This window comes from Phocoena phocoena, chromosome X (assembly GCF_963924675.1).
Source record: "Phocoena phocoena chromosome X, mPhoPho1.1, whole genome shotgun sequence".
Lineage (NCBI taxonomy): Eukaryota > Metazoa > Chordata > Mammalia > Artiodactyla > Phocoenidae > Phocoena > Phocoena phocoena.
In genome coordinates this window covers 1136866-1148904 of record NC_089240.1, presented here as the reverse complement: position 1 = coordinate 1148904, position 12039 = coordinate 1136866, and positions in this window count along the sequence as shown.

The following is a 12039-nucleotide window of genomic DNA, read 5'->3' as shown; positions in this document are numbered from 1 at the left end:
GTGCTCGGCAACAAGAGAGGCCATAATAGTGAGAGGCTCGCTCACCGCGATGCAGTGGCCCCCGCTCGCCACAACTAGAGAAAGCCCTCTCACAGAAACAAAGACCCAACACAGCAAAAATAAATAAAAATAAACTAACTCCTACCTCCAACATCTAAAAAGTCTACAAATAACAAATGCTGCAGAATGAGAGAAAATATTGGCAAATAATGCAACCAACAAGGGTTTAATTTCCAAAATATACAAACAGCTCACACAACTCAAGGACAAAAAAAAAAAACAATCAGAAAATGGGCAGAAAAGCTGGTTTGGTGGTTCTGAATTCTCTTAGCTTTTGCTGTCTCTAAAGGTTTTAATTTCTCTGTCAAATCTGAATGAGATCCTTGCTGGGTAATCTTAGCTGTAGGTTTTTCTCCTTCATCACTTTAAATATGTCCTGCCAGTCCCTTCTGGCTTGCAGAGTTTCTGCTGAAAGATCAGCTGTTAACCCTATGGGGATTCCCTTGTATGTTATTTGTTTCCCTGGCTGCTTTTAATATTTTTCCTTTGTATTTAATTTTTGACAATTTGATTAATATGTGTCTTGGCCTATTTCTCCTTAGATTTATCCTGTATGGGACTGTCTGTGCTTCCTGGACTTGATTATTTCCTTTCCCATGTTAGGGAAGTTTTCAACTATAATCTCTTCAAATATTTTCTCAGTCCCTTTCTTTTTCTCTTCTTCTTCTGGAATGCCTATAATTCGAATGTTGGTGCGTTTAATGTTGTCCCGGAGGTCTCTGAGACTGCCCTCAGTTTTTTTCATTCTTTTTTCTTTATTCTGCTCTGCAGTAGTTATTTCCACTATTTTATCTTCCAGGTCACTTATCCGTTCTTCTGCCTCAGTTATTCTGCTATTGATCCCATCTAGAATATTTTTCATTTCAATTATTGTGTTGTTCATCGTTGCTTGTTTCATCTTTAGTTCTTCTAGGTCCTTGTTATAGTTTCTTGCATTTTGTCTATTCCATTTCCAAGATCTTGGATCATCTTTACTATCATTATTCTGAATTCTTTTTCAGGTAGACTGCCTATTTCCTCTTCATTTGTTAGGTCTGGTGGGTTTTTATCTTGCTCCTTCATCTGCTGTGTATTTCTCTGTCTTCTCATTTTGCTTAACTTACTGCATTTGGGGTCTCCTTTTTGCAGGCTGCAGGTTCGTAGTTCCCGTTGTTTTTGGTGCCTGTCCCCCGGTGGGTAAGGTTGGTTCAGTGGGTCGTGTAGGCTTCCTGATGGAGGGGACTAGTGCCTGTGTTCTGGTGGCTGAGGCTGGATCTTGTCTTTCTGGTGGGCAGGACCATGTCCGGTGGTGCGTTTTGGGCTGTCTGTGACCTTATGGCATCTAAAAAAAAATGATTCTGAAGAACCTAGGGGCAGGACAGGAATAAAGACACAGACGTAGAGAATGGACTTGAGGACACGGGGAGGGGGAAGGGTAAGCTGTGACAAAGCAAGAGAGAGGCATGGACATATATACACTACCAAATGTAAGACAGATAGCTAGTGGGAAGCAGCCGCATAGCACAGGGAGATCAGCTCGGGGCTTTGTGACCGCCTGGAGGGGTGGGATAGGGAGGGTGGGAGGGGGGGAGATGCAAGAGGGAAGAGATATGGGAACATATGTATATGTACAACTGATTCACTTTGTTATAAAGCAGAAACTAACACACCATTGTAAAGCAATTATACTCCAATAAAGATGTTAAAAAAAAAAAAAATGGGCAGAAGACCTTAATAGACATATAGGTCCAGAGAAGACATACAGATGGCCAACAGGCACAGGAAAAGAGGCTCAACATTGCTAATTATTAGAGAAATGCACATCAAAACTACAAGGAGGTGTCAACCTCACACTGGTCAGAATGGGCATCATTAAAAAGTCTACAAACAATCGGTGCTGGAGAGGGTGTGGAGAAAAGGGAGCCCTCCTACCCTGTTGGTGGGAATGTAAGTTGGTGCAGCCACTATGGAGAACAGTATGGAGGCTCCTCTAAAACCTAAAATTAGAGCTACCGTATGATCCAGCAATCCCACTCCTGGGCATATGTCAGGAAAAAACAAAAACTCTAATTCGAAAAGATGCACGCACCCGATGTTCATAGGAGTACCATTTATAACAGCCAGGACATAGAAGCCACCTAAATGTCCATCGACAGAGAAATGGATAAAGAAGATGTGGTGCATATACACAGTGGAATATTACTCAGCCGTAAAAAAGAATGGTATAATGCCACTTGCAGCCACACGGATGGACCTAGAGATGATCATACTAAGTGAAGTAAGCCAGAGAAAGACAAATAGCATATGATATCACTTATATGTACAATCTAAAATATGACACAAATGAACATATCTACAAAGCAGAAACAGACTCACGGACATAGAGAACAGACGTGGCTGCCAAGGGGCAGGGGGGTGGGGGAGGGATGGAGTGGAAGGTTGGGATTAGCAGATGCAAACTAGTATATATAGGATGAGTACACAACAAGATCCTCCTGTATAGCACAGGGAACTCCACTGAATATTCTGTGATAAACCAAAATAGGAAAGAATATGAAAAAAAATCTCTCTATATAATGTATAACTGAATCACTTTGATGTACTCCTGAAACTAACACAACATTGTAAATCAACTATACTTCAATAAATAAAAATTTTTTTTTAAGATTTATGGGTGGATCCCTAGCTGAACACACTCTACACTCAGCTAACCGCAGGCAGATTTGGCCAAACCTTCCACAGCACACCTGGTGGAATTACACCTCCAAGAATCTCCCTTGGAATGTAAGGTTCCCAAAAGCCGCCTTCAGGACACTCACTGCTTTCTTCACTTTTTTAAATTCATTTTTATTGTTGTATAGTTGATTTACAAGGTTGTATTCTTCATTTTTAGATTCGTTTCTCTGTTTATCCGTTCAAAATCCAGCTGGGCCAAGCTGCACCTGGTTATCCAGAAGTACGTTTAGCAGAGTCTTCCCGGAATCTACTCATTCCTTTGCAAGTGGATGCTGTGTCCACCGTGAATTATCCTCGTCAGCGTCAAGTCTCACCCAGACTCCCAACACGTCCTCCGTGGCTGAATTCTGCGTTACTTGGCTACTACCATTCCGTGGAAGGCGTGTTCCTTACCGCAAATCCTTCCAACCCCCAATGTTCTGTGAAGTCTCCTCAGTGCACGTTACTTGTTCATCGCAACAGCTACGGCCAGAACCACCATTCCCATAACCGCTTTGAACGCTCACAGTCAAGCTTTCAGAGGCTCACAAATGTCTTTTCAGAGATTCACACAGAGGAGAGCAACCCTCGTGGAAATATGCTCGCAAGTATTTCTACTTTGCCAACGGGCCTCCAGGCCAAGACGGGAAGCTCTGGAATACAAAGTGAGTGTCCTGCAGGGTCGTTTTTAGCCCAGGATGCCTGGTTCCCATAGAAACAAGTCTAGTCCACCCCACTTGCGGCATGGGAGACCCCATTTCCAACGTGCGCGATTTGACCAGCTATCACAGCATCAGGGCCCCCTTCCTGGAGTTTTAGACTTTCAGTGTGACAAGTGTAGAGATATGTGTATTCATATCATGCTGGCAGCCAACCGACCTCTTCTGTTTCACTTTCCCCACTTTTTCTGGAAGCCACTTGCATGTGGAAGGTCCTCCCAGGAAGTGCCTAGAGGCTTCCACGTGGCCCGAATGGAGTGACAGTTTACAAGACAAGGGCATTGAAAGCAATGAGCTTCCGAATGAGGTTTGGTTCCCGCAGGGCTTGGGAGGCTACTGGGACTCGCACACCTTCTTCTTTCTCTCCCAGCTCCTTCAAAAACATTTCTTAACAACCACAATAAAAAACAGAACTACCATATGATCCAGCAATCCCACTCCTGGGCATACACCTGGAGAAAACCGTAATTCCAAAAGACACATAGCAGCACTATTTACAATAGCCAGGACATTGGAAGCAACCTAAGTGTCCACCAGCAGAGGAATGGATAAAGGAAATGTGGTGCATACATACAGTGGAATACTACTCAGCCACAGAAAGGAGCAAAATTGTGCCATTTGCAGAGATGTGGTTGGACCTAGAGACCGTCATACAGAGTGGAGTCAGAAAGAGAAAAGCAAATATCGGATATTAATGCATATATGTGGAATCCAGAAAAATGGTACAGATGAACCTATGTGCAAAGCAGAAATAGAGACACAGACGTAGAGAACAAACGTATGAACACCAAGGGGGGAAGGGGGATGGGATGAATTGAGAGGCTGGGATTGACATATATACACCACTATGTATAAAATAGATAACTAATGAGAACCTGCTGTATAGCACAGGGAACTCTACTCACTGCTCTGCGGTGACGTAATGGGAAGGAAGTCCAAAAAGGAGTGGACATATGTATACGTATGACTGACTCACTTTGCTGTACAGCAGAAACTAACAAAACATTGTAAAGCAACTCTACTCCTGTAAAAAATTAGAATATATGTAAATAAAAAGAAAATTTAAAAACGGAATTAATAAAGGGAACCCACTGAGGGGAAAAAAACTGAGTTTTTTAAATGGGCAAAGAACATGAACAGATATTTCTGCAAAGAAGATATGCCAATGGCCAATAAGCACATGAAAAGATGCTCAACGTCGCTAATGGTTAGAGAAATGCAAATCGGAAGCACAGGGAGACACCACCTCACACCCACTAGGATGGCTATAAACAGAACAAAAGCAGAAAATAACAAGTGTGGGTGAGGCTGTGAAGAAAAGGAACCCTCCTACACTGTTGGTGGGAATGTAAACTGATAGAGTCACTATAGAGAACAGTATGGAGGGTCCTTAGAAAGCTAAAAATAGAGTTACCGTACAACCCAGCAATTCCACTTTTGGTATTTATCCAAAGGAATTGAAAGCAGGGTCTTGAAGAGATACTTGCACGCCCGGGTTCATAGAAGCCTTATTCACAAAGGTGGAAACAACCCAACTGCCCATCCATGGATGAATGGATAAACAAAGTGTGGTCCCTCCATACAATGGAATGGTATTCAGTCATAAAAAGGCAGGAAACGCTGACACCGGCTACAGCATGGATGAAGCTTGAGGCCATCGTGCTCAGTGAAAGAGGCCAGACACAAAAAAACACATATTGTGTGACTCCATTTACAGGAAATGCCCAGAACACGCAAATCCCTGGCCAGAAAGAAAAATGGTTGCCGGGGCCAGGGGAGGGGAAAAGGGGAGTTAGTGTTTCCTGGGGACAGAGCTTCAGTTTTGCACAAGGAAAGGAGTTCCGGAGAGGATCGTGGTGATGTCTGCACGACAGTGTGAATGGACTTAACGCCACTCAACACTTAAAAACGGTTAAAAGGGTGCATTTCATGCTTTGTCTATTTCACTACCATAGAATGGTTTGTATTAAAAAGTTTTAAACACACATCCTAGGCCTTCCTTCGCTCCAATAAAACTGAAAGTTGGCATGATTTCTTCAACCTCGAGTAAAAAAGAAGGGGGAAAAAATGAAGGAGGGATGACACACACTAGAAAGAAAGAAGACGGAAGAACACTGATGTGTGCGTGGGCAATCTGCCCCCCGCCCCGAGGTTCTCCTCCCGGGGGCAGGGATCACGTCTTACTAAAAGCGCCATTTGCCTTGTATTCCACGGCTTTCGCTCTGTGGGTACCCTGGGAAGTTTCTGAGCAACAGGACAGACCCGAGTTAAGATTTAATGAGCCATTTATATGCGTGTCTCTTTCCAACGGTTGCTGTAACAACAGCGCACCCTCAAGGCTCAAATGATGCATATTTATTACCTCACAGGTCTGGGGGGTCAGAAGCCCCATAGAGCTAAGACCCCGGTGTCAGCGGGGCTGGTGCCTTCTCCAGGCGCCAAGGGAGAACCTGTTTCTTGCATTTTCCGGCTTCTACAGACCACCCACATTGCTTGGCTCCGTGGTCCCCTCCCCCATCCTCGAGTCCCGCAGACTGGTCCTACCTCCCTCACATCACTCCGCCCCTCGTTCTCCCTCCCTCGCCCGCTTTGAGCGCACCCGGATAATCCAGGATCATCTCCATTTTAAGGTCAGCTCATGACCAACCTTAGCTCTACCTGCTACCGTAATTCCCTTTTGCCACGTAAGGGAACATGCCCACCTGCTCTGGGGATGAGGAATTAGGGATTGGACATCTTCGGGGGTCATTTTTCTGCTAGCCACACACGGTCAAGAAGGGACGCAGTGGGACCCAGACCCGTATCCTCAGACAGAATTCACGTCGCAGTTAATTTCCCACCAAAGTTTTCTATGAACTGTCGTGATTCCCTCCTTCCTCCCGGTGGGCACGTCAAAGAATTGAACAAGGCTCGACAGACAGCTGGGCTTTTTGTTTTTCTAAAATAAAATAAAACCTAGAGTCTTGTCACAAAATCAAAGATGATAAAGCACAATTTCTCTTCTAAAACATGGATTCAGACAAACTCACGCCACTAAAAATAAATGGTGTGTGGGGGGGAAATAAAGCCTAGGTGATTGCTCTTCTCCGGGATACTTTTCTCCGGGAATCCACAGCCCTGGCGCCCACCGCGGGCTGTGATGCCAGGAGCAGAGCCCTTGACGTGGTTTTGTGATCTCCTCACAGACAAGGAGCTAAGGTGCTTCCCAGGGAACTGAGTCACGCCTGCTTCTACCAGGGCTTCCTGCAAGACACGCTTTCACTTTTATTTTCTTTGGGTTTCTGGTTTGTTTTTTTTTTAATGTTTCTTCATTTATTTATTTTTGGCCACACCGCGCGGCTTGTGGGATCTCAGTTCCCCAACCAAGGAATGAACCTAGGCCCTCAGCAGTGAGAGCACCGAGTTCTAACCACTGGACCGCCGGGGAGTTCCCTGCTTGGTTTTAAATATCAAAATTTTGGGTTTTTGGTATTTAGTTTCAGTGGTTTAGGGATAATTTAAGAGGTTATATGCTAGGGCTTCCCTGGTGGCGCGGTGGTTGAGAGTCCGCCTGCCGATGCAGGGGGCACGGGTTCGTGCCCCGGTCCGGGAGGATCCCACATGCCGCGGAGTGGCTGGGCCCGTGAGCCATGGCCGCTGAGCCTGCGTGTCCGGAGCCCGTGCTCCGCAACGGGAGAGGCCCGCGTACCGGGGGGGGGGTAGGTTATATGCTATATGACGATTTTATGTTATATATTATATGCTGTTGTGTGTTATGCTATGCCAGTCATGTCATTTCTATATAATGGCAATTATGTGTTATGACGTACACTGAGTGTCGTGTTATGTCAATTACATGTTATGGTATGTACTGCGTGTTATGTCAGCTATAATGTCCTCATGTATCAATCATAATGGCAACTATGATACGACATATACTTTGTACGTCATGTCGCATGTTAATTACGTGTTATGACATGTTATGTCAGTTATAATGTCATGTTATATATAATGGCGATTATAAGGTATGTTATAGGTCAAGCATAACATCATGGTAACAATGGCATATTATGACATAACATGACATAACATTTGTTATAAGTCAATTAAATCTATGTCACATGTCACATTAAAACAATCATTTCTGGGACGAAGTGAGAGTGGCATGGACATGTATACACTACCAAATGTAAAATAGATAGCTAGTGGGAAGCAGCCGCATAGCACAGGGAGATCAGCTCGGTGCTTTGTGACCACCTGGAGGGGTGAGATAGGGAGGGTGGGAGGGAGGGAGACACAAGAGGGAGGAGATATGGGGACATATGTATACGTATAGCTGATTCAGTTTGTTACACAGCAGAAACTAACACACCATTATAAAGCAATTATCCTCCAAGAAAGTTATAAAAAAGATCATTTGATACATGCATATTCTGAAATAATTACTGTGATAATACTTAACATCTCCAACCCTTCATATAATTACCATTTCGTTTTCTTGGTGAGAACACTTAAAAATCGCTAAAGAGAGTAGATCTGAATTATGTAATACAGCACTGTTAACTAGAGCCCGATTCAAGAGGATGCAGTGCACAAAACGCAGTTTTTAATTCAAAGACATGACATAAGGGAGGACTACAGCCGCGCTCTCTGGCCTGAGCAGTGTCACTTGTGGGAATGAACAATTCCGTGCTGTGCTTGGGCAATGCCCGTGTGAGGAAGTAAAGCATTTAATGTGGAAGGGGGGTGTTTTACTTGCTAAAATCATTTTACTTTGCATTAATTAATGCCACTTTCTTGATATGGATAGCTGCCCGTATTTTGAACATGGTGAGGCAAAATGATGCTCGTTATCTGGAAAGAAGGAAGGAAGAAAGGGAGGTGGGAGGGAGGGAGGGAGGAGTAAAATAGCAAAGGAAGAGAACAGATATTCCAAGCACCAGCTGTTCATGGCGGGGTACCTGGTAAGGTGGAGTGTTCATATATTTTAGCGAAAGAAGATGCCTTAAAAAGTTTCCATCTTGCAAATATTTGACAAATTGCTATAACTGAAGAAACACTGACAGAAATGACAAAATACTACGTTTCATTTATCAGATCGCCCAAGGTCTAACCATTTGGTGACGTGCGGGTCTGGGGGAGATGTGGGAAAAGGGGCCATTTTAGTAGCTCTTTACAACAGTGCTCATTGGTGCCACGGGCACCGCAAAAGCAAGTCGGCAGCCACTAGTGAAACAACTCATGCATATTTGAGAAGATGCCACAGAGACACTCATCTTAAGGCCGAGATGAAATGCCCATGCTTATTGGTATAAGAGGAGGAAAGATGATACCAATTAACAATAAGATTGGTACCATATGAGATCAGCAAAAAGCCGTGACACCACCTGTTGGTCAGGTCGTGAATGAATTCGAGCTGCATATACTTCCGGTGGGGGTGTAAACTTGGACCAAATCCTGAGAATCACATGTGCAAAGCTTACATTCACACACCCTGGAAACCAGTTGAGTTTCAGGTCTGCACCCCAGAAACAGGCTCGCACACACATTCCAAGACACAACTATCCACGTCCACATGACTTGTGCTGGAAAAACCCAGAACCAAGCCAAAATTCTGGCATCCACTGCCCATATCATGCCCAGGGATAACTGCAGTGTATTTAACACGCAACACATACACGCGGACAATTTCTGCAAAGACAACCCCAAACCTGTGAACGAATGTCTTTCACGGGTGGGGAAGTGGGCTCACAGGTGTGTCCTGGGACCCACTTTTAATTTTCCTATTAGCAGCCTTGGGCTCTGAGTTTTTTTTTTTTTTTTACTCCAATGTATTAATAGTTTTAAAAGAATAAAGAGCAATTTACTTTACAAGCCTCTTAATTACCGCTGAGGAAGACGTTCTGTAAATATTAACACACCAAACAAGAAAGCCGAAGAGATGTAACGCAGTTCATTTTTGTAAGCTAATCAACTGACCTTTAAAATCAGTTGAAACAACTATCACATAGATTTAAATTTGCTCGACACACAAACCTACACGCACACACACACTTTTCCTGAATGCAAATAATCTCAATAGCCGATCCCCAAACGGGGACTACTGTCTGAGGGATGGACAACTGCATGAACACACATGAAACCTCTCATACACCCTGCAGTTCCCGGTTCCTGATATCTGGTATGTCGCCCGTCCTAATGCAGTCCATTGATCCCATCTTCAGCTGCCCCACTTTCTCTAAGGAGGGGACCCCGTCAACACACTTGTCATAGATCCTTCAGGAGAACAGACACGATAGAAAACCTGGCTCGTGTCCTACACTGTCAGATTTTGGCCAAACCCACCAGGTAGTGGGAGCGATTGCTGCATCTCTGCTACAGGTGATGACGGTCCCGCCTCTGAGCGCAGAGACTGCGGTACATGGGGTTTCCCGACGGCCACGTGGCTCTGTTGCTTGTCTCTCAGCACACAGAGCTGGCATCGCTGGGCGCCTGACCAGGGCTGCTTCGGGTCCCAGTGCCACCCGTGGGCCAAGGGCGCTGCTCCTCTCACTTTCTGTGTCCCGCTCTTTCCCTTTTTGCTCGTTCAGTGTATTTCCTTCTCCTGTTTGACGTTCTTAACTCACCAGCAGCTCTCAGCTGGGCAGCTCTAGAGCAGAAGCAGCAAAGGGACGGCCAGCTCATGCGTGACCCAAACCAATTCCCTCGTCTTCCTGGGCTCACGTGCACAAGGGAGGCCCCTGTTCCAGCCAATGACACATACGGGAACATGACGGATGCCCCTCTAGACCTTGGAAGTGTCCACACGTGCCCCTTCCTACACTTTGCCTGCCTTGCCTCACCCCCTGGCAACGTTGCTGTCATGACACTGGAATCTACTTGCTGCAGCTACTCGACTGATTGACACACATTCCTACCCCTTACAGAAAACACGTTTTTCAGTGAAATACTAAAACACTCCTAAAGGGATTCCGGGATTCAGGAAGACAACGCCACGCACCCCTAGGTCATCCAGCCGGGGTCGAACCAGGAACAGGACATGAAGGCTCAGTAAGGCGCTGACACAGGCTCGAAGCCGGCCTGCCCTCCAGCTCCTGAAGGCCCACCGCTTCCCCTGATGCCGAGGCCACCTCCCGGAGTGCAGACGCCAGCCCACCAGCTGACGGGGTGCGTTTCTCTGCGGTTCTCAGCTGCTCCCATGGCTGTGCCCCATGGGGGCTGCACTTACCTTTCTCCCCCGCATTTGCCACCTGGCCTCTGGAGAGGAAATAATACTGTCTGAACAAGAAGGGTGGATGACCCAAGACGCTATTGCCAGGTGAGTCTTCAAAGCCTTCCGTGAAAAACACAGCCATTGGACAAACTGCTGTTTATATAAAATAAACAAGGTCCTATTGTAGAGCTACAGGGAACTATATGTAATATCCTGTGATAAACCATCATGGAAAAGAAAAGAAAATGAAAAAGATATATTTATAACTGAATCCCTCTGCTGTACACCTGAAACACATTTGTAAATCAACGACACTTCAATAAAATAAAAAGTACAGCTGTCAGAACAACGTGTTCTTTCTCCATCTCCAAATATTTACTTTAATTTGGTGTTTTTCTTCTGTTCGGTAGCTTTCTCAAGGAGAACCAAATGTTGAAAACGAATGGGCCAAGAGACACGGGCCAGAAGGTCTTCATTCCATGTTAATTTTCCCCAGGGCTGTTTCCATCACTGAGCAAAACGTACTTGGACACGACGCATTGGGAGTTTAGTCATATCCCATTATTTTGTTTGAAAACGCATCAGTGCCCATGTGGGAAGTAAATAGAGCTGCCTTTCCCTAGTTTGTCACTGTTTAAAATAATTTTGGGTAATGTGAATGACTTCATTGCAGCAACATCAACAGCCCCAGCACCAGGCGCAGTGTTGAAAAGAATCAAACAAAAGGAACAGACATGTCATCTCTATCATATTATGCCCACATATCGAAAGACGATTAGTCTCTAGTCTCTACCTGCCTCAAAAACGGATTCTCCATCAGTAACATGACAGGTTTGGAAGAAACTCACTAGATGCTCAATGCTTGTGGTAAAAACCACATAATATGTATATACTGTGGGTGGGAATGTAAAGTGGTGCAGCCACTGTGGAGAACAGAATGGAGATGCCTCAGAAAATTAACAAACTACAAAAGAGAGTTGCCATATGGTCCAGCAATCCCACTCCTGGGCATGTATCTGGGAGAAAATTCTAATTAGAAAAGATACATGTACCCCAATGTTCATAGCAGCACTATTTACAAGAGCCAGGACATGGAAGCAACCTAAGTGTCCATCAACAGATGAACGGATAAAGAAGACGTGGTACATATATAGAATGGGATATGACTCAGCCATTAAAAAAAAAAAAGAATGAAATAATGCCATTTGCATCAACATGAATGGAACTAGAGGTGATCAGACTAGGTGAAGTCAGAAAGACAGATATCATGATATGACTTACATGTGAAATCTAAAATAATACAACAAATTAGTGAATATAACAAAGCAGAAGCAGACTCACAGATACAGAGAACAAACTAGTGGTCCCCAGTGG